Below are 26,739 nucleotides of genomic sequence, written 5' to 3' on the forward strand. Positions count from 1 at the left end.
TTGTATACACAAACATTCTATTAGCTTATAAAAAATTATCAAAGTATTTAGACCAAATCCAATTAAAGGAGAATATTCGATATGTATTAAAATTTACACATACCAAACTAATGCGACAATACAAAAACAAATCTTTGTTACATATGTTATAGTGTGCCCAAAAGTACATTGCATTTCTAGGGATAGGGAAAATTTTGGGGAGAAGAATTTTCTTTTTCTCTTATGTCAATTTTGCTTTTAGCTTTAATTATAACTCAGTAATTTGTCCTTCAATGTGTCTAGTTTCAACTAAAAGAATTACAGGAATTTTTGGACAATTTTTTTTTTTTTTTTAAAAAAAATTAATGTTAAGATTCTACTTTTTTGTATACAAATTAAAAATTTTAAAATAAAATTTTATATATACTGAATTTTATTTAACCTATATTAAGTAACCGAGAATTTGACATAATTGTAATTTATCATGTAAATTTTAGGAGTGCTGTTAAAATAATTGTTAATTAAAAATATTTTTAGTAAAAAATTATTTTATATTTATTAAAAACACTTCTAAAAAGTGTTATTATTTTAATTAAGTTAAAGACGTTATTTAATAAAAAATAATAAAATTACCCAAAATAGTATAAGAAAAGAATAAACCAAAAGCAGAAAGTGTGCATTTGGTTAAAAAAATTGTAAAAACTAATAGAAAATTTTAATTTAAATTATCATTTGTAAATTAATATTAAGTAATATAAGTAGAAAATTTAAATTATTAATTGTATATATTAGTATTATTATTTGTATATTATATTTTTATATTTTATATAATGTATAATAATACGCTTATTATTATTATTTTTTAATCTATGGTACATAAAGAAATACAGTATATATACTTATACATACGTATATGAATACTTATTTGTGTATATAATAATCAATTTATAATGTATGGCTTAAACGTTGGAAACATGCCCCTGTTCTATTGTCACCTTTTTATTAACAGTGTAGGAAACGTGCCCCTGTACTATTGCCACTTTATATATATATATATATATGGTTTCTTGCTTTGTTTTAAACCTTATTCATTTAATATGTATATAGTTTTTCAAATAAACACCAAAAACTAACCTTTCATTAACTAAACGTTAGTCAATACTACGTGTAGAAGCTATGTGACCTTGACTAGCCATATGATAATGTGGAAAAATATTTTCATATCATCCTCTACGCTCTCTATTTCTCCCCTTCGCATATATATACATAAATTTTAACTCGTGTTATTTCAATTTTTTAATTAACACCACATGTACAGATCACATGGCGTTAACTAGCCACTTATTAATAACTTAAAAGAAATTTTCCACATCATCCTCTAGGCTCATTATTTTTGGGAGACAAAATCTCCAATTCACTTACACTCACATAAATCCTAACCCATGTTGTTTCAATCATTAGTCCACACCACGTATACATGCCACATGGCATCGACTAGCCATATGTTGATAACGTGGAAAACATTTTCCAATATTATCATTCAAGCTTCCTGTTTTCGGGAGACAAATCTACCATTCACTAACATACACATAAACCCTAACCCATCTTATTTCACTTGTTAGTCAACACCACATGTACATGCCACATGATGCTGACTAGCAACATGTTAATAAAGTAAAAAATATTTTCCACGTAATCCTCTAGGCTCATTGTTTTTAAAAAACAAATCTCCTATTTACTAACATACACATAAACCTTAACCCATGTATCAGATCTCAACCTTGACATGTACTTTATTGATACTATAATTTGGTAAAAGAAATAAATTTACAAATAATTATGGTAAAAATTTAGAGGCAAGTGTAATTTTGAAAGTAAAAAAATTAAAAAATATAGTGGAAGAACATGAAAATAAGAAATATTAAAGAGAAAAGACAATTAGTGAGAGACCGAAAAGGAGAAGAGTTGAAAGAGAAAGGCTAAGGTTATAAAGAGAGAAAAAAGGAGAGATCGAGAGATATAAAGAGGTTTTTAAAGAGAAAAAGTCTCGGGAGAGAGAGAAAATACAAGGAGAGAAAAGGAGAAATCAAGGAGAGAAATGAGAAAAGTTTAAAAGAGAGAGAGAGAGAGAGAGAGATAAAAAGAAAGTTTAGAATTTTCAGGGTAGGAATTTATGCTTTGTTACCCCTCTGATATGAACTACCAACCCCTAGTTCTTTAGTTCAAGTGTTGGGGTAAATTCTTCAATCAATATTTAAAACAGAGGTGGAGGGACTTATTCGTGCAATGTTTTCACATGTTCATGAATTGCCTTGTAAGAGTTCAATGAGCCTTTCCAATTGTTAGTAAACATAGTTAATCTCTGGTCTAAGATGCTCGAGTTTGCTATTGAGATTCATACTTTTCGGATATAAAATTTGAATGTTTTTTTATCCACCTTATGCATATTTGTCTTTCAAGTGCACATCTTTTGAAGTTTCGACATTGTGGGTTTTAGCCTTATTTTTCACCACAACTACGAAACTTGCAAGAGTTTCTTTAGAATCAACAGGCTTTACTAACAAGTTGTCAAATCCCAAATTTGACATGTACTTTATCAGTGCTAGAATTTGGTAAAAGAAAATAATTTATAAACAACTACGGTAGAAATTTAGAGAGAAGAGTAATTATGAGAGTGAGAAAATTAAAAAATATGGGGAAAGTGTCGTGAAAAATATTTTAAGTGTACAATATCGTTAACAACTAATAAAGTGATAGAGTAAGATTGTCGATCCCACAAAGACTGATTATAAGACAGTTCATGCTAAATTTTCTTTATTCTAATTAATCAACATTTATTCCTATACTGAAAGCAAATTTTACAAATATAATTATTAATCTTTCTCAAGACTTAAAAATTCATCGTAGAATAAAGCTAAATTCCTACATCTATGTGGCAATTATAAACCCCATCAAAATTTATTAAGAGCAAAAAATTTGTACTACTACACAAATTTCATAAATATCTTTATTCTACGATAAATTTATAACGATCCAATTATGACAAACTCAATTTTCTTCTCTCGGTCTCTCAACTAGAATCTCTGAATCATACAACAGTTGGTAAGATAATCACATGCATTATTAAATATAAATTGAAACACTCAGCATATTCTGAATAAACATCAAATTAATTAAAATAAAAAAAATATTAACAATCGTCCTAGCCCCCAAAAAAAGAGTTTAATAACAAACATCCTAAGGAAATTATAAACATAGAGAGAAGAAAGAAGAAAAATTGGGATTGAAGATGAGTTTAGAAGTCGAAATTATGTTTCCGAATGGAATCTCCTCCTCCTCCGCACATGCCACTTTCCCTCTCTTTTTTCTCTGCAAAAAAGGTACCCTAAACTTTTCTATTTATATTCATTAGTTCACAAGGGCATAATCTAGAATAAAAATTTCATAATTCGCAATTTCTCGTGCTGGCGTTGCGACACTGATCATTCTATTTTCTTCCTTTTTCTTCAGCTCTTGGTGTCAATCCACCGTCGTGACGCTGATCATTCTGTCCTCGGCTTAATCCTTGATCCCAAATTGGCAAAAATTACTATGCAACCAATCTTCTTCTCAAACTAAGAAAATAAACACAAAACCAAGAATAAATCCGAAAATAAATTCTCAAAACCCCAACAAAAGTAGAATGGAAGTATGTAAATGAGGAGTATAAAAATTATTCATCAGGAAGAAAAGAAAATAAATGAAAAACTAAGAATGATGGAACCCACCCTGAAATGTTTCCCCTGCGGTTTTGTTTTTGTTTTTTGATTTCCTACGCTCAATCCCACTTTCTTCTCTGTGCATGTTTCTTCTTCCTCGCTCATTTCGCGTGCTTCCTCTCTTATTTTCAGCACTACATGACATTGATCAACCACGTGTTGACTACTAATGTTTATTTGTGCATATATATACATACGTAGATAGTATACAATATATATGCTTAAGAATAATAGTATCAGCTTTACGCTTGACCCAACATATTCTCATCTCCTAAATATTGGGGTTAGGTTATTAAATCCTTCATTCAGTTGATAACCATTACCTTAGTAATAGATTTTGAACATAAATTGAAATCTTACTTTATCTCAAACATAAAATTTGATAAATAAAAAAATATTCCAAATTAAGTTTGTAGACTATATGACCGATTTATATATTTAAATTTAATATGTATTATGTAGATATAAATTTTATGTATATAATATATATCATTGAAACTATCATTGCAAATATTTATATACATATAAATTATATGCAGATATAAATTTATAAATATAATATAAAATATTAAATTATATTGTATTTTCGTATAATATACAATGTTTTTTATTTTATATGTATACGTATATAATATTGGGCACAACAATATACCCAGCAAACGGCTGGGTTTATATATGTAGGAGAGATATACTTTGACCCGCCAAGCACCTTATTATATATATATATATATTTGTAAGACTTGCTCATCATTGTATACACCAAAAACTATATTTGTAAAAATGATTTGCATTTTTAAACAAACATATACAACACAACAGAAAAAAAATTACAGTTGACACAAAAGTGTTTGTGTGTATATACACACACACACACACACACAAAACAGGAGAGAGAGAGAGAGAGAGAGAGAGAGAGAGAGAGAGAGAGAGAGAGACCATTTGGCGCACGGCAAAGAGACGAAAATAAATAGATCCACTGCTACGGCGGCTGTCGGTGGCAAATTGCGGAAGCTGATAGTTAGAGGTGACTTCTCTATAGCAGGGAGACAAAAGAGGTGGACGACTAGTTTGAGAAAGTAAAGAAGAAGAAAGGTTTGAGGATATATATATATATATGTATGTGTGTGTGTGTGTGTAGGTTTTCTTTTTCTTTCTTTTGTGGCATGAGATGGAGGAATATATCCTTCTAAATCATAAGTAAGTAAAAACTAGTGCAAGAAACTCAAAGATTTCCGATGAGAAAAATAATGAACTTGTATGAAATGATGAGCAGATGCAGGACTTTTTTACCTGAACCCAGCACTGGGCCAATCTCAATTGCATGTCTCAGGCCCATACACCAACAAATTCATAAATGAATAAAATTCGAAATTTGTTTTTCTCCAACTCAGTTCAATCACCACAGGAAAAACAAATCTTTCTGAGTTTTTCATTTTTCCAAGTTCTGAAATTTAGTCCCCTAATTTTTCATGTAAAACAAATCCGTGAGCTTCAATGAAATTCAGTAATTAAATAATATTTTAAGAAACTAACATTTTCTGTTCAATTTTCGTCAAAAGAAAAAGATTGAAAGGAAACAATATGATCTATTTAAGTATTTCCATTCTATTCTATAATTTGGTGTTATTTTTATAATAAAACATCACGAAATGAAACAATATTAGAAGAAATAACATGAAAAGAAGTTTATAACATCAAAACAAATCAACACAATAAATAACATATATTGTAGGAACTGATATATCACGAGATAAAATAGTTTTAAAAAATTATACAAATACTATATGTTACAACATAAAATGGTACGAACTGAAATACTATTGAAACAAATAACATGACACCACAATGAAAAAAGATATATGATAGAAAATGACACATATTGCATAGTATGACAAGAAACAACATGAAATAAACTACAGAATATGATATTATATAACATACAAAATTGTTTGTAAAATAAAAAAAATGGTGGTATCATAAAACTCAAAATTGCACCATATAAAACGAAATAACATGACATATAACACATAATGACTACAACAAAAATAATTTACGATAGAAATATAATAAGCACGGTGTATTTCTTTACCCAGTTGAAAGTACTATGTGAAAAAAAAAAATATAATAATTAGATGATAACTTTTAAAGTGATAGGATTTTGTTTTGTGTTTGTTGATCGTTTTATTGGCTTTACATAAAAGGAAATGATTGGTCTATTTTTTGAAGGACTAAATGCAGATATAGTTCATATGTTATTGTTGAGGTGATATATGAAACATACTTGTCCATAACAGGCTTCATGACTGTAGCTTCTCTAACATCTTTCACTCTTTATAGCCTTACATGTATTTTCATCAAGGCAAGTACTAGTCTTTGAAAAAGTCAAAATTATTTATCAGTTGAACAATTATTAATTTGTGTTAAGATCCAAACCACTGAAGAAAAAAAAATACAAAAATAAAGGAGATAAAATTTCAGACTTTCAGAAATCTTTTCGAGTGAAAAAGTTATTTTAAACTACTATTCTTACTTATAAAATGAGAGGAGTAGAGCTGGAAAAATAAATCAAGCAAAAGAGAAGAAAAAATTCAGAAAAAAAGAGTAGTTGTGCAGAAGAAAGAGAGAAGGAAGAAAGAAGAGAAATGAAGGGTATATATATAGTAGAGTGGTAGAGTGATGGCCAAAAGAAAAGAAAAGAAGAAAGGGGTTGTCATTCTTTCTCTTCAGTGACATCATTATTGACATCAGCAATTTTGTATTTTTTAAAAAAGTTTAAATTTGATTTTTGTTTATCTTTCTCTTCAAGTTTTGCACAAAGAAAAGTTGTTTCTTTTTGTCATGGATTTAATTCTTGGTGGATTATTTTGTATTTATTTTTGTTGATAGTGGATTTGATTTGGAGCTTGACCTGTGATTTTTTTCTTCATATTAAAAGATTTTTCACATAAAATCTTGTATCTATTCAATTTTGTGGTTATTATCTGTTTATTATTTTTGCTCAGTTGTGCATCAATTTAGCTTAAAATTACTATTATTTTTTTCTGCGAATTAATTTAAGATTACCTTAATTTACACAATTAATTGTATCTCTGTTCGGGACCCAATAAATGGTATCAGAACTTGGTTGATCTGTGGTTTGGAATTAATTATGCAAATTAGGATGGACGAATACGTAGGTACTATGATTAAACTAACTACTTTAAATTAGTTAATTTAGAAGACGAAGATTGAAGATCTTCTTTAGTGTAGAGATCTGTATGATCTTATTAAATTAGGAATTGCCAAGCTAACTAGAAAATTAGAAGATGATTGAGAGAAAATCCATAGAAAAGCTGTTGGAACTATTCGAAAGTTGGTGAATATCAGTATTCTTTATTATATAAGCAAAGAAGTCAATCCACAGGATTTGTGAAAAAAAATTGGAGAATATGTACGAGAGAAAAAATGCTCAAAATAAAGTTTTTGTTATAAAAAAATTTGATGAATTTGAAGTTGCGAGATGGATAGTCAATAGTAGAACACCTGAGTAAGTTCCAAGATCTGATAAATCAATTGAATATTATGAAATTAACCCTAAATGATGAAATGCAGATATTATTACTTTTGAGTTCGTTGCCAGATAATTGTGAAACCTTGGTGGTGTCTCTTAGTAACTTTGCTCCAGATGGTGTTTTGTCTTCATCCATGGTAAAGAATAATCTTTATAATGAGGAGATCAAAAGGAAGAATATAAGCATTAATACCTCACAGAGAGTAGGGGTAGAAGTAAAAGCAGAGATCTTAAAGGACGCAATAAGGAAAAATTCAATTGTTATCATTGTTGCAAAGAATGACATATGAAATGAAACTATAGAATTTAGGAAAAAGAACAGAATAGTCAGAAAAAGGCAGATGATCAGAATACCACAATAACTATAACTGATGATGAAGAACTGGCTATACTTTCTTTTGTTAAGGATCATGATTATGTTATTGATTTTGATATTGAGTGAGTTGTTGATTCAATAATATCCTACCATGTCACACCCAGGAGGGCTGCCTTTACTATGTATAAAGCAGAGAGCTTGGGTAGAGTAAAGATGGGTAATACCAGTTATTCAAATATTATAGGTATTGGTGACATTTGTGTGCAGATAGATGTTGGTTATATATTGATTTTGAAAAATGTGCGACATGTGCCTGATTTATGCCCAAATATGATTTCTGCACATTTTCTAGATCTTGATGGTTATTACGACTCATTTGGTGGTAGAAAATGAAAACTCATCAAAGATTCAATTATGGTTGCAAGGGGTAGACTGTGTCACACACTGTACAAAACTCAAGTGAAGACAATTAGAGATACTTTGAATACAGCAGAAGAAGATGTTTTGCCAGACTTGTGGCATGAGAGGTTGGCTCATATGAGTGAGAAATGATTGCATAATTTAGCAAAGAAGTCTCTCATTTCCTTTGACAAAGGTACGAGTTTAAATTATTGTAATGATTATTTATATGGTAAGCAACATAGAATTTCTTTTAACAATTCTTCTGAAAGAAAAATGAATGTACTTGAGTTAGTTAATTTTGATGTATGTGGTCACATTAATGTGGAATTACTAGGCGGTAGTAATTACTTTGTTACATTTATTGATAATGCTTCACGAAAAGTTTGGATGTTTGTTTTAAAGAAAAAAGATCAAGTTATACAATGTTTCAAACTGTTCCATACTATGGTAAAAACAAAGAAACATTTTTAAAGTGTCTTCACAGTGATAATGATGTCAAATATATTTTAAAAGAATTTAAAAATTACTATTTACAGCAGGAAATCAGACATGAAAAGACTGTTTCAGGTACTCCTTAGCACAATGGTGTTATTAAAAGAACAAATAGAACTATCATAGAGAAGGTCAGATGCTTGCTAAAAATGACTAATCTACCAAAGTCATTTTGGGGTGAAACACTTTACACTGCCTGCTACATAATAAATCTCTCTCCATCAACTGCTTCGAATTTTGATATTCTTGACAGAGTATGGTTTGAGAATAATCTTACCTACTCTTACTTGAAGGTATTCGGGTGCAAGACATTTGTGCATGTGCTAAAGGAGGAGAGACAAAAACTAGATGACAAGACTATTACATGCATTCTTCCGGGTTATGGAGATATAAAGTTTGAATACAGGTTATGAGATCTAGTGAAGAATAAAGTCATCAGGTCGAGAGATATAATCTTTGATGAATACAAAACCCTACTAGGTTTTGAGATATCTGAGAAGACTACAAGTGAAAAGATTTATTTTCTTGCATTGATTCCTTCTACAATCAGAAATGTCAGAAATGAAGGAGATGGAAGAAATTATGTGTCAGCACTAGTAGATGTAAATGATGATGTTGAGTAAGGGGATCAGCTCCCTCCACCTCAGATTGTTAAAAAACCTCAAGTTAGATGATCAAGTAGAACACATTATTTATCTACCAGATATCCCACTTCTGAGTAAATTACAGTTATTGAATAGGAGGAGCCAAAGAGCTTTCAAAAAGTGCAGAAAAAGCGAATAAATGCAATGAAGCAGAATATGAGTTCTTTGAAGAAGATTTAGATTAATCTAGTTAACATGGTGACTAAAATTCATGACAAGTATCAATTCTGCACCAAGACAGAGGGATTGAGTGAAAATTAAATAATAGATGAGTGGATACCTCCCATGGGCTAGATGGAGAGATTGTTAAGATCCAGCTCATTGAAAAAAAAGAAAAAAAAGAAAAAAATGTAGAAATAAAGAAGAGATAAAATTTCAGATTTTCAAAAATCTTATGAGTGAAGAAGTTAGTTTAAACTACTACTCTTGGTTATAAAAGGAGAGGAGTAGAGTTGGAAAAATAGATCAAGCAAAGGAGAAGAAAAAATTAAAAAAAAAAGAGTGGTTGTGCAGAAGAAATAGAGAGAAAAGCAAAAGAAGAGACAAGGAAGAGAAAAGAGAAAAGAAGGGTATGTATATATGTAGTAGAGTGGCAGCCAAAAGAAAAGAAAAGAAGGAAGAGGTTGTCATTCTCTCTCTTTAGTGACATCATCACTGACATCAACAATTTCATCCTTTTCTAGGAAAGTTTAAATTTGATTTTTGTTTATCTTTCTCTTCAAGTTCTGCACAAAGAAAAATTGTTCATTTTTGTTCTAGATTTAATTCTTGGTGGATTTTCTTTTATTTATTTTCATTAATAGTGGATTTGATTCGGAGCTTAACCCGTTGGTTTTTCCTTCACACTGAAAGGTTTTTCACGTAAAATCTTGTGTCTATTTAATTTTGTGGTTATTATCTGTTTATTATTTTTACTCGGTTATGGATCAATTTGGCTTGGGATTACTATTATTAGTTCATGTGAATTAATTTGAGATTAACTTAATTTATACAATTAATTATATCTTTATTCGGGAGCCAACAATTTGTTTTTTTTTACTTAATTTAATTTCGAGCATTCCCTTATTGTTTCTTTTTTCTGTGGTTAAAGGATCCAAGTCACATCTTGGACTTGGTGGATAATAAACTAGCAAAAAATTTATCTTCCACAGTTTGGTTGCCTTTTCTCTTTCTTGCATTATCTTAGCTAAAAAGCAGAGCATGATTGCCTATAACCTATATGAAGTTGAGTAGGATCTTGATCATCTGGTCGTAGTCTGTTTCATATTTCAAGTAATAAGTTTTTTTTAAAAAAATTTAGAGACATGTTGTTTTTGTTCAAATTTCTTTAATTTTCTCCACAAACATGAGTATCACTACTACACTATTTGTTTCTCAGGAAAAAAAAGGGAATCAAAAGAAAAAAAATTGTAAATAATATATCATTTGCTTCTTTGACAATTTTATATCGTTTTCTACTTCTTATCATCTTGCAAAAGGGAAGAAGCTTAAACCTTTATGGGGCACTTGTATATAATTTATTTGTTTAGAAGGAGAAAACCTCAGTTAGTTCTGAAAGCAGATCCATTCTTTGTGCAGAAGTTAATATATTAACTAAAGATGAGATAAAGTTTTCAGTACAAGTCCAATATTCATATTAGAGTTCTTTTAAGGTAGTATATGCAAAATAGTATTTTTCTAATTGGTACGATTGCCTTTTTAGTGAATCATGAAAGTCAAAAGTTTGAGTTAGCTCTACTTCTGCTATGCTTCGTTTGTTATACACCTGCTCTTTCTAATGGCTTTTATTATTTGATACCTTTAATAATCTCAGTAAGGTAGTTTCAACCTTAATAAAACTTAATTATTTTAATTATATTTGTGATTTTATGAATATTTAAAATAATTACATTTATAATTTAATTAGTATTATAAATATAATATCTAAATTTTAGTGCAATATAGTTAAATATCTTTTATCAACTATAAGTTTTTGTTTGCATAGGTTTAAATACCTACTTCAACAATAGAGATTATTTTCCTGTAAAAGGATGAATAACATTTCTCTTGGTGTAGCTCTCTAGGAGATACATTAACGAAATATAATCTATAGCAATAGTTTTCAATCGTTATCTTAGATTATTTTCTTCATAATGTACAAAATTATATAAAATGAAACAAAATAAATGAAACGATAAGAAATAAAATGATATAATATGAAACGATATATAGAATAATTAAACAACATGACATACTACAATCTTACATGACACAAAAACAACATAATACAAAATGAAATGACAATATAAAACAAAACAAAAAGATACAAGAAGAAAACAATAAATTAAAACGAAACAAAATGACAAAAGACAATACTATTGGAAGCAAACTATAAGATACTAGATGAAACGACATGATATAAATCAACATGCATAAATTATCTAGTTTTTCAGTTAAAAAAGTAACTATACTTTTTGAATTTTCAAAGAACTATAACTTTTGAGCTTGTGATTTTATAATTTATTTTGCGAGCTACTTAAAGTCACTATATAGTTTTGTATTTTTCAAAGTTTTAAAACTTATAAAATATTGAAATTTTTAACTTTTATAAATTATGCAAACTACTAATTTAGCATATGAATTATCAATTACATTGCGATTTAGTTTTAAGATTTTTTCTTTATAAGTAAATATATGAAGTTATAAAATTATTTTATGATAAGAATTTAATAAAAAAAACTCCTTAGAAAAAGTAGTACATAAAGAACTATTAGAAAATCAACACATATAGTGTTGTTAGATTGTCTTAAGTGAATGAAATTTTCTTTTTACAATTTTATATTCCTTTATAACACTAATTACAATTGCATTAATATTGTTTGTTGTATTTAGAGATTATATTACTATAATACAATAACTTTTTTTTGTAATGATCATTTAGGGCAAAATATTTTATAAACCCTTGTACAATTTAATTTTTTTCATCTAAATTTTATACTATTTTTTGGTCTATTTTGACCATGTATTTTCAAATTTTTATCTTATCAGCTCTTAGCTTTAACTGCCATTAAGGAGCTGATAACAACTAGAAATGTGGTTAATGACATATAAAAAACATGCAACATAATCGATGATGTGGAACATGACATGTTAGTTACATCAAATTAAAAAAATCAAAATTCCATCTAGGTCCCCTCGATCCCTTCTTTTTTTGCCATCTTCTTTTTTAGAGCCTGCTACTATTTAATTTTTTTTTCCATCTAAGCCATTATTGCAAAAAATCAATTTTAGTCTGAAACAACTATTTTTGCTAAACTCAAGTACTATCATTTAGTTAGGTTTTTTAGTTGAAGCTTTTGAAAGACTTTTTGTGTATGATTAAATGTCTCAAGATGTTTTAAACATACATCTTTTCCAAAAAGGCAAAAATACTCGAGCCAGAATTACAGTGGTGTACGAACATACTCAGAATGTTGCTAAAATTCATGCTTGAATTAGTCAAGCCTAGATTTGCATGAAATACATGTTGTCTAGAGGAAGGACCTTCCAGAAGTTTTAATGAAAGATAAGATGGCCCAACATGATCAATTGATTCTTCCAAGCTGAGTTTTGACATACTAATCAATTCATCAATAATGATTGGGCTCTTTGAATGTATACAATTGGCTTTAGAATTTGTTTTGAGTATATTATAAGGTAACAAGATTTTTAGTTATTTTGCTTTGGAAGAACATGTTCTCCATCATTAGAGTTTGTAAAATCCACTGATTTATACTTTTCATCCAAGATGGGAGGAAGAGGTAGTTGATTGTTGCTTTGTGTTTTTGCTGGAGCATCATTGGGAGTTAAATCATGTAAGACCACCATAGTGTCAACTAGTTAGCCAGCTACAATATCAAACAAGTTTGATTGTCTTTTTTTCCTAGACATATTGGTTTTCAAATGAAACGTTTTTTATCATGGCTAGCAACTAGTATGGTTGTCTTTCATATAATATAAGTGTGTGAGATTATGCGACAAACACCTTTGCCACTATAAAGTGAAATTACTATAATGTCAACTAGTCTGGCAACTACAATATCAAATAAGTTTAAATGTCTTTTTCCCCTAAACATATTAGTTTTTCAAATAAAACATTTTTAAGCATGGCTAGCTACTTGGGAGGGTGTCTTTGATATAGTATAGTTAAGTGATATTATTCACCATGATTTGAATTGTTGGTTATGTATCCAACCCAAAAAGGGCAAAGAAGTAATTTAAAAGAAAAAAGTAAAAAAAAAAAAAGAATTAAGGCTGCATTTTTTTTTTGGGGGGGGGGGGGGTTATATATGTGTGTTGCGCAGAAAAAAAAATCATATTAAGAGAGAAAGATAAGAGAAGTTATGTGGCAAGAGGAGAAAAGGAAGAAGAAGAGAACTATATATATATATATATACTTATAAACATATAAGTTGAGTGGTTGCCAAGAAAAGGAATTTTAGGTGCCTTCCATTCTCTCTCCCTGGTGATATCATCACCGACATCAGTAATTTCGTCTTTTTTAGGGAAGTTTAAATTTGACTTTTGTTTCCATTTTTTTCTTCTAGTTCTGCATAAAGAAAATGTTGTTCTTTATGTTCTAGGTTTAATTCTTGATGGATTAATTTGTACTTACTTTTATTAATAACGGATTTGATTCGGAAGTTGACCCGTGATTTTTTTCTTCACACTAAAGGATTTTTCACGTAAAATTATGTGTCCATTTAATTTTGCAGTTATTATTTGTTTATTATTTTTACTTCATTGTGCATCAATTTAATTTAGGGTTATGGTTATTAGTTCCTGCTAATTAATTTAGGATTGACTTAATTTACACAATTAATTTTATCTTTATTCAGGACCCAATAAGTGGTATCAGAGTTTGGTTGACTGGTTTGTTGATTGATTTGGGGTTTGAAATTAATTGTGTGAATTAGGATGAAGGAATTTGCTGGTACTATGATAAAATTATCTTCTTCAAATTATTCAATTTGGAAATCAAAGATTAAGGATCTTTTTTATTGTAGGGATTTATATGATTCGATTAAATTAGGAACTGCTGAGCCAATAGAAAAATCAGATGATGATTGAAAAAAGATGCATAGAAAAACTGTAGGAACTATCCGATAATGGGTGTATAATAATGTCTGCCATTACATAAATAAAGAAGTAAATGCACAGGTTTTGTGGAACAAATTGGAAAATATGTATGAGAGAAAAAATACTCATAATAAAACTTTTATTATCAGAAAGCTTGTTAATCTGAAGCTGAGAGATGGACAATTACTTGTAGAACACTTAAGAAAATTTTAAGAGTTGGTAAATGAGTTAAACACAATGAAAATGGCTCTAGATGATGAACTGCAGGCATTATTACTCTTGAGTTCTTTGCTAGACAGTTGAGAAACCTTAGCAGTGTCTCTTAGTAATTCTATTCTAAACGACATTTTGTCTTTACCTGTGGTAATAGGTAGTCTACACAATGAAGAGATTAGAAGAAAAGATATGGGTATTTAGACTTCACAAGCACTTGTTACAATAACAGATAGTAGAGGTAGAAGTAAAAATAGAGGTCCTAAGGGGTGCTATAACTCTAGAGGTAAATCACAGGTGAAAGGAAAGCTCAGTTATTATCATTGCGGTAAAGAGAGACATATGAAAAGAGATTGCAGGATTTGGAAAAAGGAACAGAATAGTGAGAAAAATCAGAAAAAGACAGATTGTCAGAACACTATTGCAACTTTGGTTGATGATAGTGAAGAACTAGTTGTACTTTCATTTATTAAGGATTATAGCCACATCACTAATTCTAATACTATGTGAGTTATTGATTCTGTAGCATCCTATCATGCTACACCTAGAAGATATGTCTCTACTATATACAAAGCAGTGGATTTTGGCAGAGTGAAGGTGAGTAATACCAGCTACGCAGACATTGTGGGTATTGGTGATATTTGTGTACAGATAGATGTTAGTTGTACATTGACTCTGAAGAACATGCGACATGTACAAAATTTATGTCTTAATCTGATTTCTACTAATGCTCTTTACTTAGATGGTTGTTACAATCTATTTGGTGGTAGAAAATAAAAACTCACTAAAGGTTCAATTATGGTTGCTTGAGTTAAATTGTGTCATACACTTTACAAGACCCAGATGAATACTATTATAGGTGCACTGAATGCAACTAAAAATGATGTTTCACCAGATTTATGGTGTAAGAGCCTGACTTACATGAGTGAAAAGGGGTTGTAGATTTTAGCAAAAAAGTCCCCTATTCCCTTTGCAAACGGTATGAGTCCAAACCCTTATGATTATTGTGTGTATGGTAAACAATATAGAATTTCTTTTACTAGATCGTTTAAAAAGAAAAAGAATGTCCTTGAATTTGTTTACTCTGATGTGTGTGGTCATATTGATGTGGAAACTATAACAAGTAGCAGATATTTTCTTACTTTTATTGATGATGCTTCACGAAAGGTTTAGGTGTTTGTGTTGAAAATAAAAGACTAGGTTTTTTAGTACTTTAAGCAATTTCATGTCATGGTGGAAAAAGAGAAAGGAACTCTCTTAAAGTGTCTTTGCAGTGACAATTATGGTAATACACTTCAAAGGAGTTTGAGAATTACTGTCTACAACATTGAATTAGACATGAGAAGACAATGTCTAGCACTCCTCAGCATAATGGTATAGCTGAAAGAACAAACAGAACCCTCCTTGAAAAGGTCAGATGCATGTTAAAAATGACTAATTTACCAAAATCATTTTGGGGTGAAGCACTCGACACTGCCTGCTACTTGATGAATCGATCTCCATCAGCTCTTTTAGATTTTGATATTCCTCAAAGAGTATGGTCTGGGAAGGACATCAATTATTCTCGTTTGAAAGTATTTGGCTGTAAGACATTTATGCATGTACCTAAGGAGTAAAAATAAAAGTTTGATGACAGGATAGTTTCATGTGTTCTTTTGGGTTATGGAGATACAGAGTTTGGGTACAGATTATGGGATTCAGTAAAGAAGAAAGTTGTCAGGTCTAGAAATGTGATTTTTAATGAACACAAGACCTTATCAGACTTTAAAACATCAAGAAAGATTATAAGTGATGAAACTCCTCTTCCTACACTAGTTGCCCTTTCGATCAAAGATGCCATAGATGAAGGAGAGTTACATGATGATTAAGGATTTAATAATATGTCAGCATCAGATGATATTGAGCAGAGGGAACAGCCCCTTGCATATCATGTTACAGAAAAATCTCAACTTAAAAGATAGATTAGAATATATTATCCTTCTATTAGATATCCAAATTCTGAGTATATTACAGTTACTGAAGAGGGGGAGCCAAAAAGCTTTCAAAAAGTTCAGAACCATCAAGAAAAGACTCAGTGGTTGAAAGCAATGGAAGAAAAGATGAGCTCTTTGAAGAAGAAGAATACTTATGAGTTAATTGAACTTCCAAAAAGCAGAAAAGCTTTAAAAAACAAGTGGGTATACAAGCTTAAGATGGACGGTGAGAAGCTACTGAAATATAAGGCTCGTTTGGTAGTAAATGGTTTCAATCAGAAGAAAAGAATTGATTTTGATGAGATATTTTTTCCTGTTGTGCAGATGAGCTATATTCAGGTAATTCTTGGTTTGACTACTAGTTTAGATCTTGAGCTGGAACAATTGGATGTAAAAATAACATTCCTTCATGGTGACTTGGAAAAAGAAATCTACATGGATCAACAAGAGGAATTTGAAGTCAAAGGGAAAGAACACATGATTTACAAGTTAAAAAAGAGTTTGTATGGATTGAAATAGGCTCTAAGACAATGGTACAAGAAATTTGATTCTTTCATGGTCAATAATGGCTATACTAGAACATACGTAGATCATTGTGTGTACTTTAGGACATTCCCAGATGGTAAGTTTGTCATTCTGTTGCTTTATGTTGATGATATATTGATAGTAGGACAAGACGCTACAGAGATTAGTGGTTTGAAAAAGGAATTGTTTGGCTCTTTTGATATGAAAAATTTGGGACCAGCACGACAGATTTTGGGTATGTAGATTACTCATGACAGTAAAACTAAAAAGTTATGGTTATCACAAGAAATGTATTTTGAGTAGGTTCTAAACAGATTTCATATGAAGAATGTTAAGCTAGTTAGCACACCACTTGCTAATCACTTCACACTTAGCAAGAAATTATGTCCTGCTACTCAAAAAGAAAAAGAAAAAATATCAATTATTCTTTACTCCTCTACAGTTGGGAGTTTGATGTATGCTATGATTTGCACTCAACCAGATATTGCTCATGTTGTTAATTTGGTAAGCATATTTCTTTCTAATCTTAGTAAGAATCATTGGGAAGCAGTGAAATAGATTTTCAGATATTTGAGAGATACTTCTAAAAAGTGTTTGTGTTTTGGAGGTTTAGAACCAATTCTAGAGGGATATATAGATGCAGATATGGCAGGTGACCTTGATAGCAGGAAGTCTGTGTCAGGGTATGTGTTTACTTTTGCAGGAGAAGCTGTATCGTGGTAGTCTAAATTGCAAAAATATGTTGCCTTATTTACAACTAAGGCATAGTATATAACTTTGACTGAAGTAGGTAAAGAAATGCTCTCGATGAAAAGATTTCTCAAAGAGTTATTTTTGAGGTAAGATAAGTATGTGATGAATTGTGATAGTCAAGGTGCTCTAAATTTGAGTAAGAATACCACATATCATTGTTGTACTAAGCATATTAATATGAGATACCATTGGATACAAGATGTGGTGAATAATAAAGATATACTATTGAAAAAAATTCACACTGATAAAAATTCAGTTGACATGTTGAATAAGATAGTGACTTGTGACAAGCATCAGTTTTGCGCTAAGAAGGTGAGATTGATTGGACATCGAGCAATGTATGCTGGACATCTCCTCATGGGCTAGAGGGGGAGATTGTTGGTTATGTATCCAGTCCAAAAACGGGAAATAAGTAATTTAAAAAAAAGGAAAAAAAAAAGAAAAAGAATTAGGGCTACAGTTTGTTTTGGGTATATATATGTGTCGCACAGAAAAAAAAAAGATTAAGAGAGAAAAAAGAAGAAAGTTTTGCGAAAAGAGAAGAAAAGAAAGAAAAGAACTATATATATATACATATATATATATATAAGTTGAGTGGTTACCAAGAGAAGAAAAAATAGGTGGCTTCCATTCTCTCTCCTTGGTGACATCATCGCTGACATCAATAATTTCATCATTTTCTAGGAAAGTTTAAATTTGACTTTTTTTTTCTTCTAGTTTTGCACAAAGAAAAGGTTGTTCTTTTTGTTTTGGGTTTAATTCTTGGTGGATTACCTTGTACTTATTTTCATTAAAAGTGGACTTGATTCGGAGCTTGACTCATAGTTTTTTTCTTCACATTAAAGGATTTTTCACGTAAAATTTTGTATTTATTTAATTTTGTGGTTGTTATCTAATTATTATTTTCACTTTGTTGTGCATCAAGTTTGTAGCGTCCTGAAACTAGAAAGGAAATAAATTATAAATTGAATACGAAAGTGAAATAATAACATCAGGGTTTACATTCCTTACACAATAATTTAGAATACTTAATAGGGCTACAGGAATGACCCTTCTAAAAGAACAACGAAAAATCAAAGAAATAAATGTAAAGTAAATAAATGCACATCCTATTCGCAACCCTCTTGTAGATCGGGATCTAGATCTTGGTCTTTTTGATATGAAATAGTTAATGAAAGAGTGAGCTACACTAGTGTAGTAAGAATGTCACACTACTCACCGATATAGAAATAAAGGTCGGTAAAAATCGTGAAAACAACTAATTGAGCTCTTAATTTAAGTAAATTTATTTATCATAAATAAAATTATTTATTGTACACTTATCGTAGTGAAATTTTTAAAACTGACCTATAGAAGTAATAACACAAACAATATCATAATCTTATATTCAATTAACCAGAAAAATAATTTTTCCTTTTTATCTGCCTACTAGTATCTATGGGCGTCCATAGGGATGTCCCTACTATGTGTGAGCCCTTATTCAACATTGTCAACTAACCAGTCGTCCCCATACCCCGTTCGGTATGATGCCAGAAATACTATCCCTCAATACCCCGTTCGGTATGAGGGTGAAACGGGCGGTCCCCATACCCTGTCCGGTATGAGCACCAAAATATCAATCCTCGATACCCCGTTCGATATGAAGCCACATTCACGATAGGATTTCCTATGCACCCCGTCGTTCACCATCTCCTAAGATAACCAGTAAGACTATTATTCATTTATTCATTTAATCAAATAATTTCCTGTTTGTATTTAATTTTCAGTTTCACAATTTAACTATAAATCACCAAAAACAAGCAATACATGCATCAAAGAAACACAACCGAATCATCTTACCAATTTCAGTGTATTATTATGCTTTTAAAACTGTAAAATCAATCAATCAGTTAAAAAAGGATACACAGTAATAAATAACTAGTTCTAACTCTATTAGTAACCTGTGATTAATTATCAAATTTTTTTAAATTAAGCAAAATACCATATTATTTATAATTAAACTTCAATTCCATAATAGGAAAGAATGTGATGGATTCTTAACCGAATCAGTGTCCAAAACGCTAAACTCTAGTTGTGCCTACTGGTGGTCTCCGGGTTCCCCGAATTTTTTTTTTTGAGATTAAAACGCACTTCAGGTACCGAGAAATACGCCAAAAAACTTAAAATCGGTGTTAAAACCATTTTCTGGCCAATTTCAAAATTCCAGCACAGAGGCATCACTGTGCTCCGGTGACGACTTGCCTCGGACTGGTCATTTTTGGGTCAGTTTTGGCAGATTTTGTACTCATCCCTGCGAGAAAACACGTTAAGGGGTCTTGGTTGGCAGCAAAAGTAAAAAAACAGAAACTTACCAGCGACGTGATTTTTCGGTGTGACAGCTTCGCTGGCTCACCTTCGCTGTTGGGCATTTTTATTCGATCAACCTGTGAAAAACAGAATGGTGAGTACAATGGTAGAAAAATCGCACGAAACAGGAATCGGGAAGAGCCTCATTAGAGGTGATTTTTTATTTTTCCTGCGGCGGCACCGTCGAGTTTCACCCGCAGTTTTTTGGCTCGTTTGCTGATCTTTTTGCTCTGATTTGGCCATGAGGGTGTTCAAAATCAATTTTTGAGCGAATAGAGAAAATTTTTACCTTTTTTGGAGGTCGGAGTGACTCCGGCGTAGCGGGGGGTTGGCGACTAGGGTTAGGATTCGGTGTGAATTGAGATATTTATATCTGTCTCCTTTAATCTGGACCATTCATCGTGTTTGACCTCGACCGTCCGATCGCATTTAAATAAAAAATAAATATGGACTGTTCATCGCGATTTGATTTGGATTGTATAATCGCGTTTAAAGAAAGAACGAATTTAGATCGTTCATCGCATTTAATCGCGACCATTGGATCGCGCTTGAGGGGAGAACAGATCTAGACTGTCCATGTAACGGCTCCGGAAATTTAAATGAAATATATGTATTAAAAATCTAAAATGCGGAAGTGTAATAAAAATTTTGATTAACATCCCTTACACAATAACCAAAACGTACTCAAAACATGAAGGAACAAACTAAATAAAAGAGATACTCGAAATAAAAACTATAAATATAACAATGAAGTCTTTAGGCGTCCCCTTCGTCGTCTTCCTGCGGAACTGGCTCGGGAACAACGTCTTCATAATCTAAAATGGTTAAATAAGGGATGAGCTACATCAGCCCAATAAAGACATCACACTATCTCACCGCCACGAAAGTAAAGGTGGGTAGAAAACAAAAATGACCAATGGAGCATAATTTATAACGAACTCGTTTATTAACATAAAAACCTTTACTGTCCACTTACCTCGGTGAGATCCATGAAAACAACATATGAAAACAAAAACCTTATAATATCATGAAATCATACACACTTTATAACATAACACATATCATACCTTTCCATTTCAATCATCAGAAAACATATTTCCTTTTTTACCAGCCTACTAGTATCATTGGGGATCCATAGGGGGTCACCGCTACACGTGAACCATTAACATTTACAACCTGATTCTAGAGCCGTTCCCATACCCCGTTCGGTATGGGCGCCAAAACTATGAACCTCAATACCCCGTCCGGTATGAGGGTGAAACGGGTCGTCCCCATACCCCGTCCGGTATGGGTGCCAAAACACATAAGGTCCCCATACCCTATCCGGTATGAGAGACCACGTTCCTGGTAAGATTCCCTACGGACCCGGTCCGTTCACCATCTCCCAGGATATCTAGTCAGTCTGTCCACATTTTCCACATATCAATTCACATAACATTTTTGCCTTTTTTCTTGATCTCAATCATCCAATCATACACAACATATAAACCAGTAATTGACACCAAATAAGACAATACAGTACCGGGTTCACCATAATACAAACCATAATAAAAGAAACCATAGTTCATGCATACGAGACCATAACATAATTACATCAAACATCATGATGCATTTAATATTGAAAATTAGATCAAACAATAACAGACCAACACTGTATCAGACTTGGGCCCCATTGGCAACCTAAATCAATTATACATCTATAAAGTCACACAGTACAGTTTAATTATTTATTTAGCTTTAATACCGTGATAGGAAATAGGGTGAGGGGTCCTTACTTGTTTCGGGGTCTGAATTCGACTCTACAGTATGCCTACAGACTGTCCCTAATTTCTCTGATTTTTTTTTGAAAAACTGAAACGCACAACCGGTATCTGCACGTGTCCCAAAAAATCCCAAATAAGACCTGGGGCCCCTTTCGGCCAATATCAATATTCCAGCACGGCGGCGATCCGCCTCGAGTTGGTCATTTTCGACCGAATTCAGCCACACTTGCATCAGTCCCTGCGATAAAACAACCCTAGGGCCCTCGGTGGGCCAAAAAATCACGAAAAATTGAGACTTACTGGCGACGGTGCTTTCGAGTGCGGCGGCTCCTCCGGCGTGAGTCGCTTTTTATTGTTTGGCTCTGATCAACTTGTAGAGAAAGGAACGATGATCACAGTGGTATAAAATTTGTATCGAACGGAGGCCGGGAAGGGCCTCATCGGAGGCAAAAATAGAGGGGAGTCGTCACGGCGCCGCTGGACTTCGGCTGGATTTTTCGGCCTTTTGGCCGGTGGTTTGGCTCCAGTTTGGTCATAGGGGGACTCAGCATCGAAAATAAGCCAGGGAGGAGAAAATTTACCTCGATCGGCAGTCGGAAACTTCCCCGGTGCGGCGACGGGTGGCGGCGGCTGGCTCCTCTGGCGTCTGGTTCTTCTTCTCCGGCGAGGCACTGGCGGCTAGGGTTTTGTAGTCAGGTGTGGGTGGGATTATTTATACCCTTTGCCTTTTAATCTCAACCATCCATCAAGATTAAATATAGACCGTCCGATCGCGATTTAATTGGGATTAAATCTGGGCCGTCCATCGCGATACAATCTTGTCCATCCGTGCCTGATTGAATATGGGTCGTCCGTACGCGTGAATCTGGGTCGTCCGTGCGCACGTTTGATCTGGGCCGCCCGTACGCGCGGGAACGGATCTGGACCGTCTGATTGCGCGCACGCGGATCGCCCACGTGGCTCGTCCCGTGTCAGCGTTTCCTTGCCAAGCGGCGTGTCCTGGTTGGCCGAGGCTGCTGACCGGGCCGCTGACGTGGCACAACTTTTTTAAATTACGTTTTGACCCCCTAATTTCCGATTTTCTTTTCAAAAACACCCTCAAAATCTAAATTTTCACCTTTTTTTCCCAAAATCAATTTCAATTAAATCCAAATAATATTTTTACCCAATTTTATCATTATTATTATTTTTATTTTTATTAAATTAAATTAAATAAAAATCTAAAAAATTCAAATAAATAAAAATAATAATAATAAGATAAAATAAGAAAAAACACTTGGGTGTTACAGTCCACGCACGCGGGAACAAATCTGGACCGTCCGATGGCGAGCACACAGATTGCCAGCGTAGCTTCTCACACGACACTGAATCAGTGTACCTTGCCACGCGGCGTGCTCCGGTTCGTTAGGGTTGCCGACTGGGCAGTCCTACGTGGTATATTTTTTCAAAATTACGTTTTGACCTCCAGTTTCTGATTTTTCTTCCAAAAACACCCGTAGAACCCAAATTTTCACCAATTTTTCCCAAAATTATTTTCAATTTCATCATCCACTTATTTTTTCCTAATTTTTACATTAAATAAAAATTCATAAATTTAAAAATTATATTTTATACATTTATTTTAAATTTTTTAAAATTAATTGCAGTTATTACAAATTTGGGTTAGAGTTATGGCTATTAGTTCCTGCTAATTAATTTGAGATTGACTTAATTTACACAATTAATTTTATTTCTGTTTGGAACCCAACACGAACCATCTGCATGTGCACCAAGGTTGTTCAACCCATTTTTTATTGTGGCACCAAAAGTTGACCAAATATAATGGTTGAGATTACCCAACTGATGCTCATTTGGATCAACTCGTCAGTCAATCAGACCCTAAAAATAATTTGACGCCCTGGTTGGGATAAGTCCAAGAGTTGTGCTGATTATGACTGCAATGAGAGCAATAATGCATTATCAAAATTTTTTTCTTAGGTTTCAAAAAAATATCGTAATAAATAAGGTTGTATGAAGATAAAAGAACACGAATTTGACAATTGAATCTAGTGAATTTGAACTGCATGACCCAAAAAATTTTATCCCTTAGCTTTCATAGATGGAAAAAGAAATAATAAGTATTAGTTTATTATTTTTGTTTCATTCGTTGACAGTACTTACTCTTAGAAAGAACAACTATTCGACTGAAATTCATTTGATGGTATAAGAGTTTATATTGAAAAAAAAAAAAACTAAATAGTGAAAAGGGCTCAGATGAAAAAAATCAAATAGTATAGGGGCTCAAAAGAAGAATATGACAAAAAGAAATGAAGGAATCATGGGATCTACATAAAATTCTGAATCTTTAATTTGAGATGACTGTGACATTACATACTACATCATCGATTACATGTCATATTTTTTATTTATCGTTAGCTATGTGTTTAACTGTTAACAGCCCTCTAACAACAGTTAAAGTTAATGATTAATAATGTAAATATTTGAAAGTAAAATATTAAAATAGATAAAAATAATAATAAGCATACTAGATGGAAAAAATCAAATAATATAGGAGCTTATAAGGTACTTTTCCCAAATATTTATATATAGTCAACATAATACTTAACAACAAAATAATTAAAGAAATTTATGCCTGAAAACATCTTAAATAGTGCAACGGACTATGTGTTATACTTCTTTTAGTTTTTTAGTTTGTGTTCTTGTTTTTCTTTTTATTTTATTATGTAACGATAATAATGATGTACAAGCTATTTATTCTTTGTATTATGTTGAATACAAGATCTTTGTTGATTTGGAATAACAATACAAGTTATCACTTGTGTTCTTGATAAAATATATACTTGATTCATTTAATTAGATTTACGATTTTAGTAATCACAAAAGATGCTTGACCCAATAATTGACATATTTAAAGGTACCATTATTTTGATTCCTAAGGAAAATTCTTAAACAATTGCTTTAGAAGGTTGAAGCATTCATTTGTATGTCGTGGCTTGACCCAGTTTCGAGCAGTTTCATTAGCTAATTGATGTTTCTTAAGTGCTCTTTTCATCATGTTAGACTATTGCATCGAGTGAACATAATTTTGTTAGTAGTGTTAATTATAATTATCAAATCATAAAAAAGAAGGAGAGATAACCGAAAAGCAAAACAATCAAAAGAATATGCATGTAAGAAACAAAAGGAAGCTTCATTTGTTGTTGGATTTGAGATAGTCCCTTGCTTCTTTTTTTTCCTTTTTCCTCAAACCAAAAAACAAATAATGCATTAATTGCTTATCTCGGTACAACTTGCTTCAGTACACATTTAACGTGGTAGGTATATATAAGCGAAAGATGTTTGTATCAAGTTGCCTCACAATTTATGCTCTCTCTTTTTCTTATTTTATTGATTCAATAAATATATATATATATATAGAGAGAGAGAGAGAGACACATACATACATATTATGCACACACACTTACACTTGCAAACACATATGGATATAAAGGAGGGTTGTGGTCACACGTACATTTGTTCTCTTTAGTCATCATTACGTTAAAGAATAATGAATCAATCTTTCCCTCAAGATCACCCAAAAAGCATTTGCAAATTAATAAAGAGAACACTTACCAAAAGAAATGTAGTTATGCACAAATTCAAATTCCAATGAAATTTTGAATATCTTATTGTAATTCTGAATACAAAAATAAAATTTTAGGGTCTTATTTTCTTCACCATAGCTTGCTGTGAATGAGTCTACTTATCATCTTTTTTTTTTGGGTTAGTTTTTCAAGTCGATGTTTGATTTGCCTTGCTTTTATTCTTTTTTACCCTTCTACTTGCCCACAATATATATATATATATATATATATATATAGTTGATTTAATACAAAGCATATATTGATTTAAATATGTGCTTATTTTAATTATGATCGTAGTCAAAGATTTTCTTTCTGACAATACATTATTAATTATGTGCGGTAAGTTTTAAACCCTATAGAATAGAAGATCCCACAAAAGATTATTAAAAGGGTAAATTACTATAGCGGATCATATGGGTTAATTTATTAATTATTAGTTACTAATTATGGGAACGACATAAATAAGAAAGAGACAAAAGGTTAATGGAATTAGTTCAAGATTTTTAATTCTTCATCTGCAAACGTAGTCAATTAGATATTCAATGAACTGATTTAAAAGTTGTAACAACATTATATATATATATATATATATATATATATATGTCTATAATACGTATCTCCTTCAACAACCATATATATGCACAGTAAGTGTAATGCATTGGCCAGATGTCAGCTTCAAAAGCATATATACATAATATGTATGTATTTATAATTCATCATCATTTGATTAATTTTGAAGACTGACATTCCGCTCAAGTAATTAATTACTAAAAATTCAGGAGCCTTCGATCCTCATGACTAAAAGAAATATTTAAATTTTTCATTTATAAAATAAGTTACTCGATCACACTGTTTAAGTAAACCAAAAAGAAGAAAATAAACTTATCGGTTATTCAAGTAATATTCAAGTAGGGATGATAATAAATTGAATCTGAAGTAAGTTTCACAAAAGTTAAACTCAGCATCAAATTTAAAATAAATTCGTACAAATATTATTTTATTTACATCATACGATTTTTGAATTAAATCTAATCCAACTGATACGGCTACTTCACAAATATATTTTCATATTGTGAATATATAATAAAACTTAATATAACTTGAAGCGGAGCTATAAACATCAAATGACTATATTTTCTCTGTTGCTCAAACTTATACATAAAATAAAAAATGAAAACAAATGTGAAACCAACTTTTCCATCATGATTTACAACGAAAACAACTGCATAAATAAAAATTTTCTAGGCATTCTTTAGATAACCTCTGGCTTGGGAACAAATCTTTTAAACACTTTTGAAAGTAGAA

General features: G+C 31.4%; 1 pseudogene; it reads right to left on the reverse strand.

The window, feature by feature from the left end:
• Positions 1 to 12,517: 12,517 nt before the first annotated feature.
• LOC148266255 (transcription factor MYBS3-like) lies at positions 12,518 to 13,316 on the reverse strand (annotated as a pseudogene).
• Positions 13,317 to 26,739: the final 13,423 nt, after the last annotated feature.

The sequence above is a fragment of the Carica papaya genome, chromosome 4, assembly GCF_054855325.1.
Source record: "Carica papaya isolate Zhongbai chromosome 4, ASM5485532v1, whole genome shotgun sequence".
NCBI classification, from domain to species: domain Eukaryota; kingdom Viridiplantae; phylum Streptophyta; class Magnoliopsida; order Brassicales; family Caricaceae; genus Carica; species Carica papaya.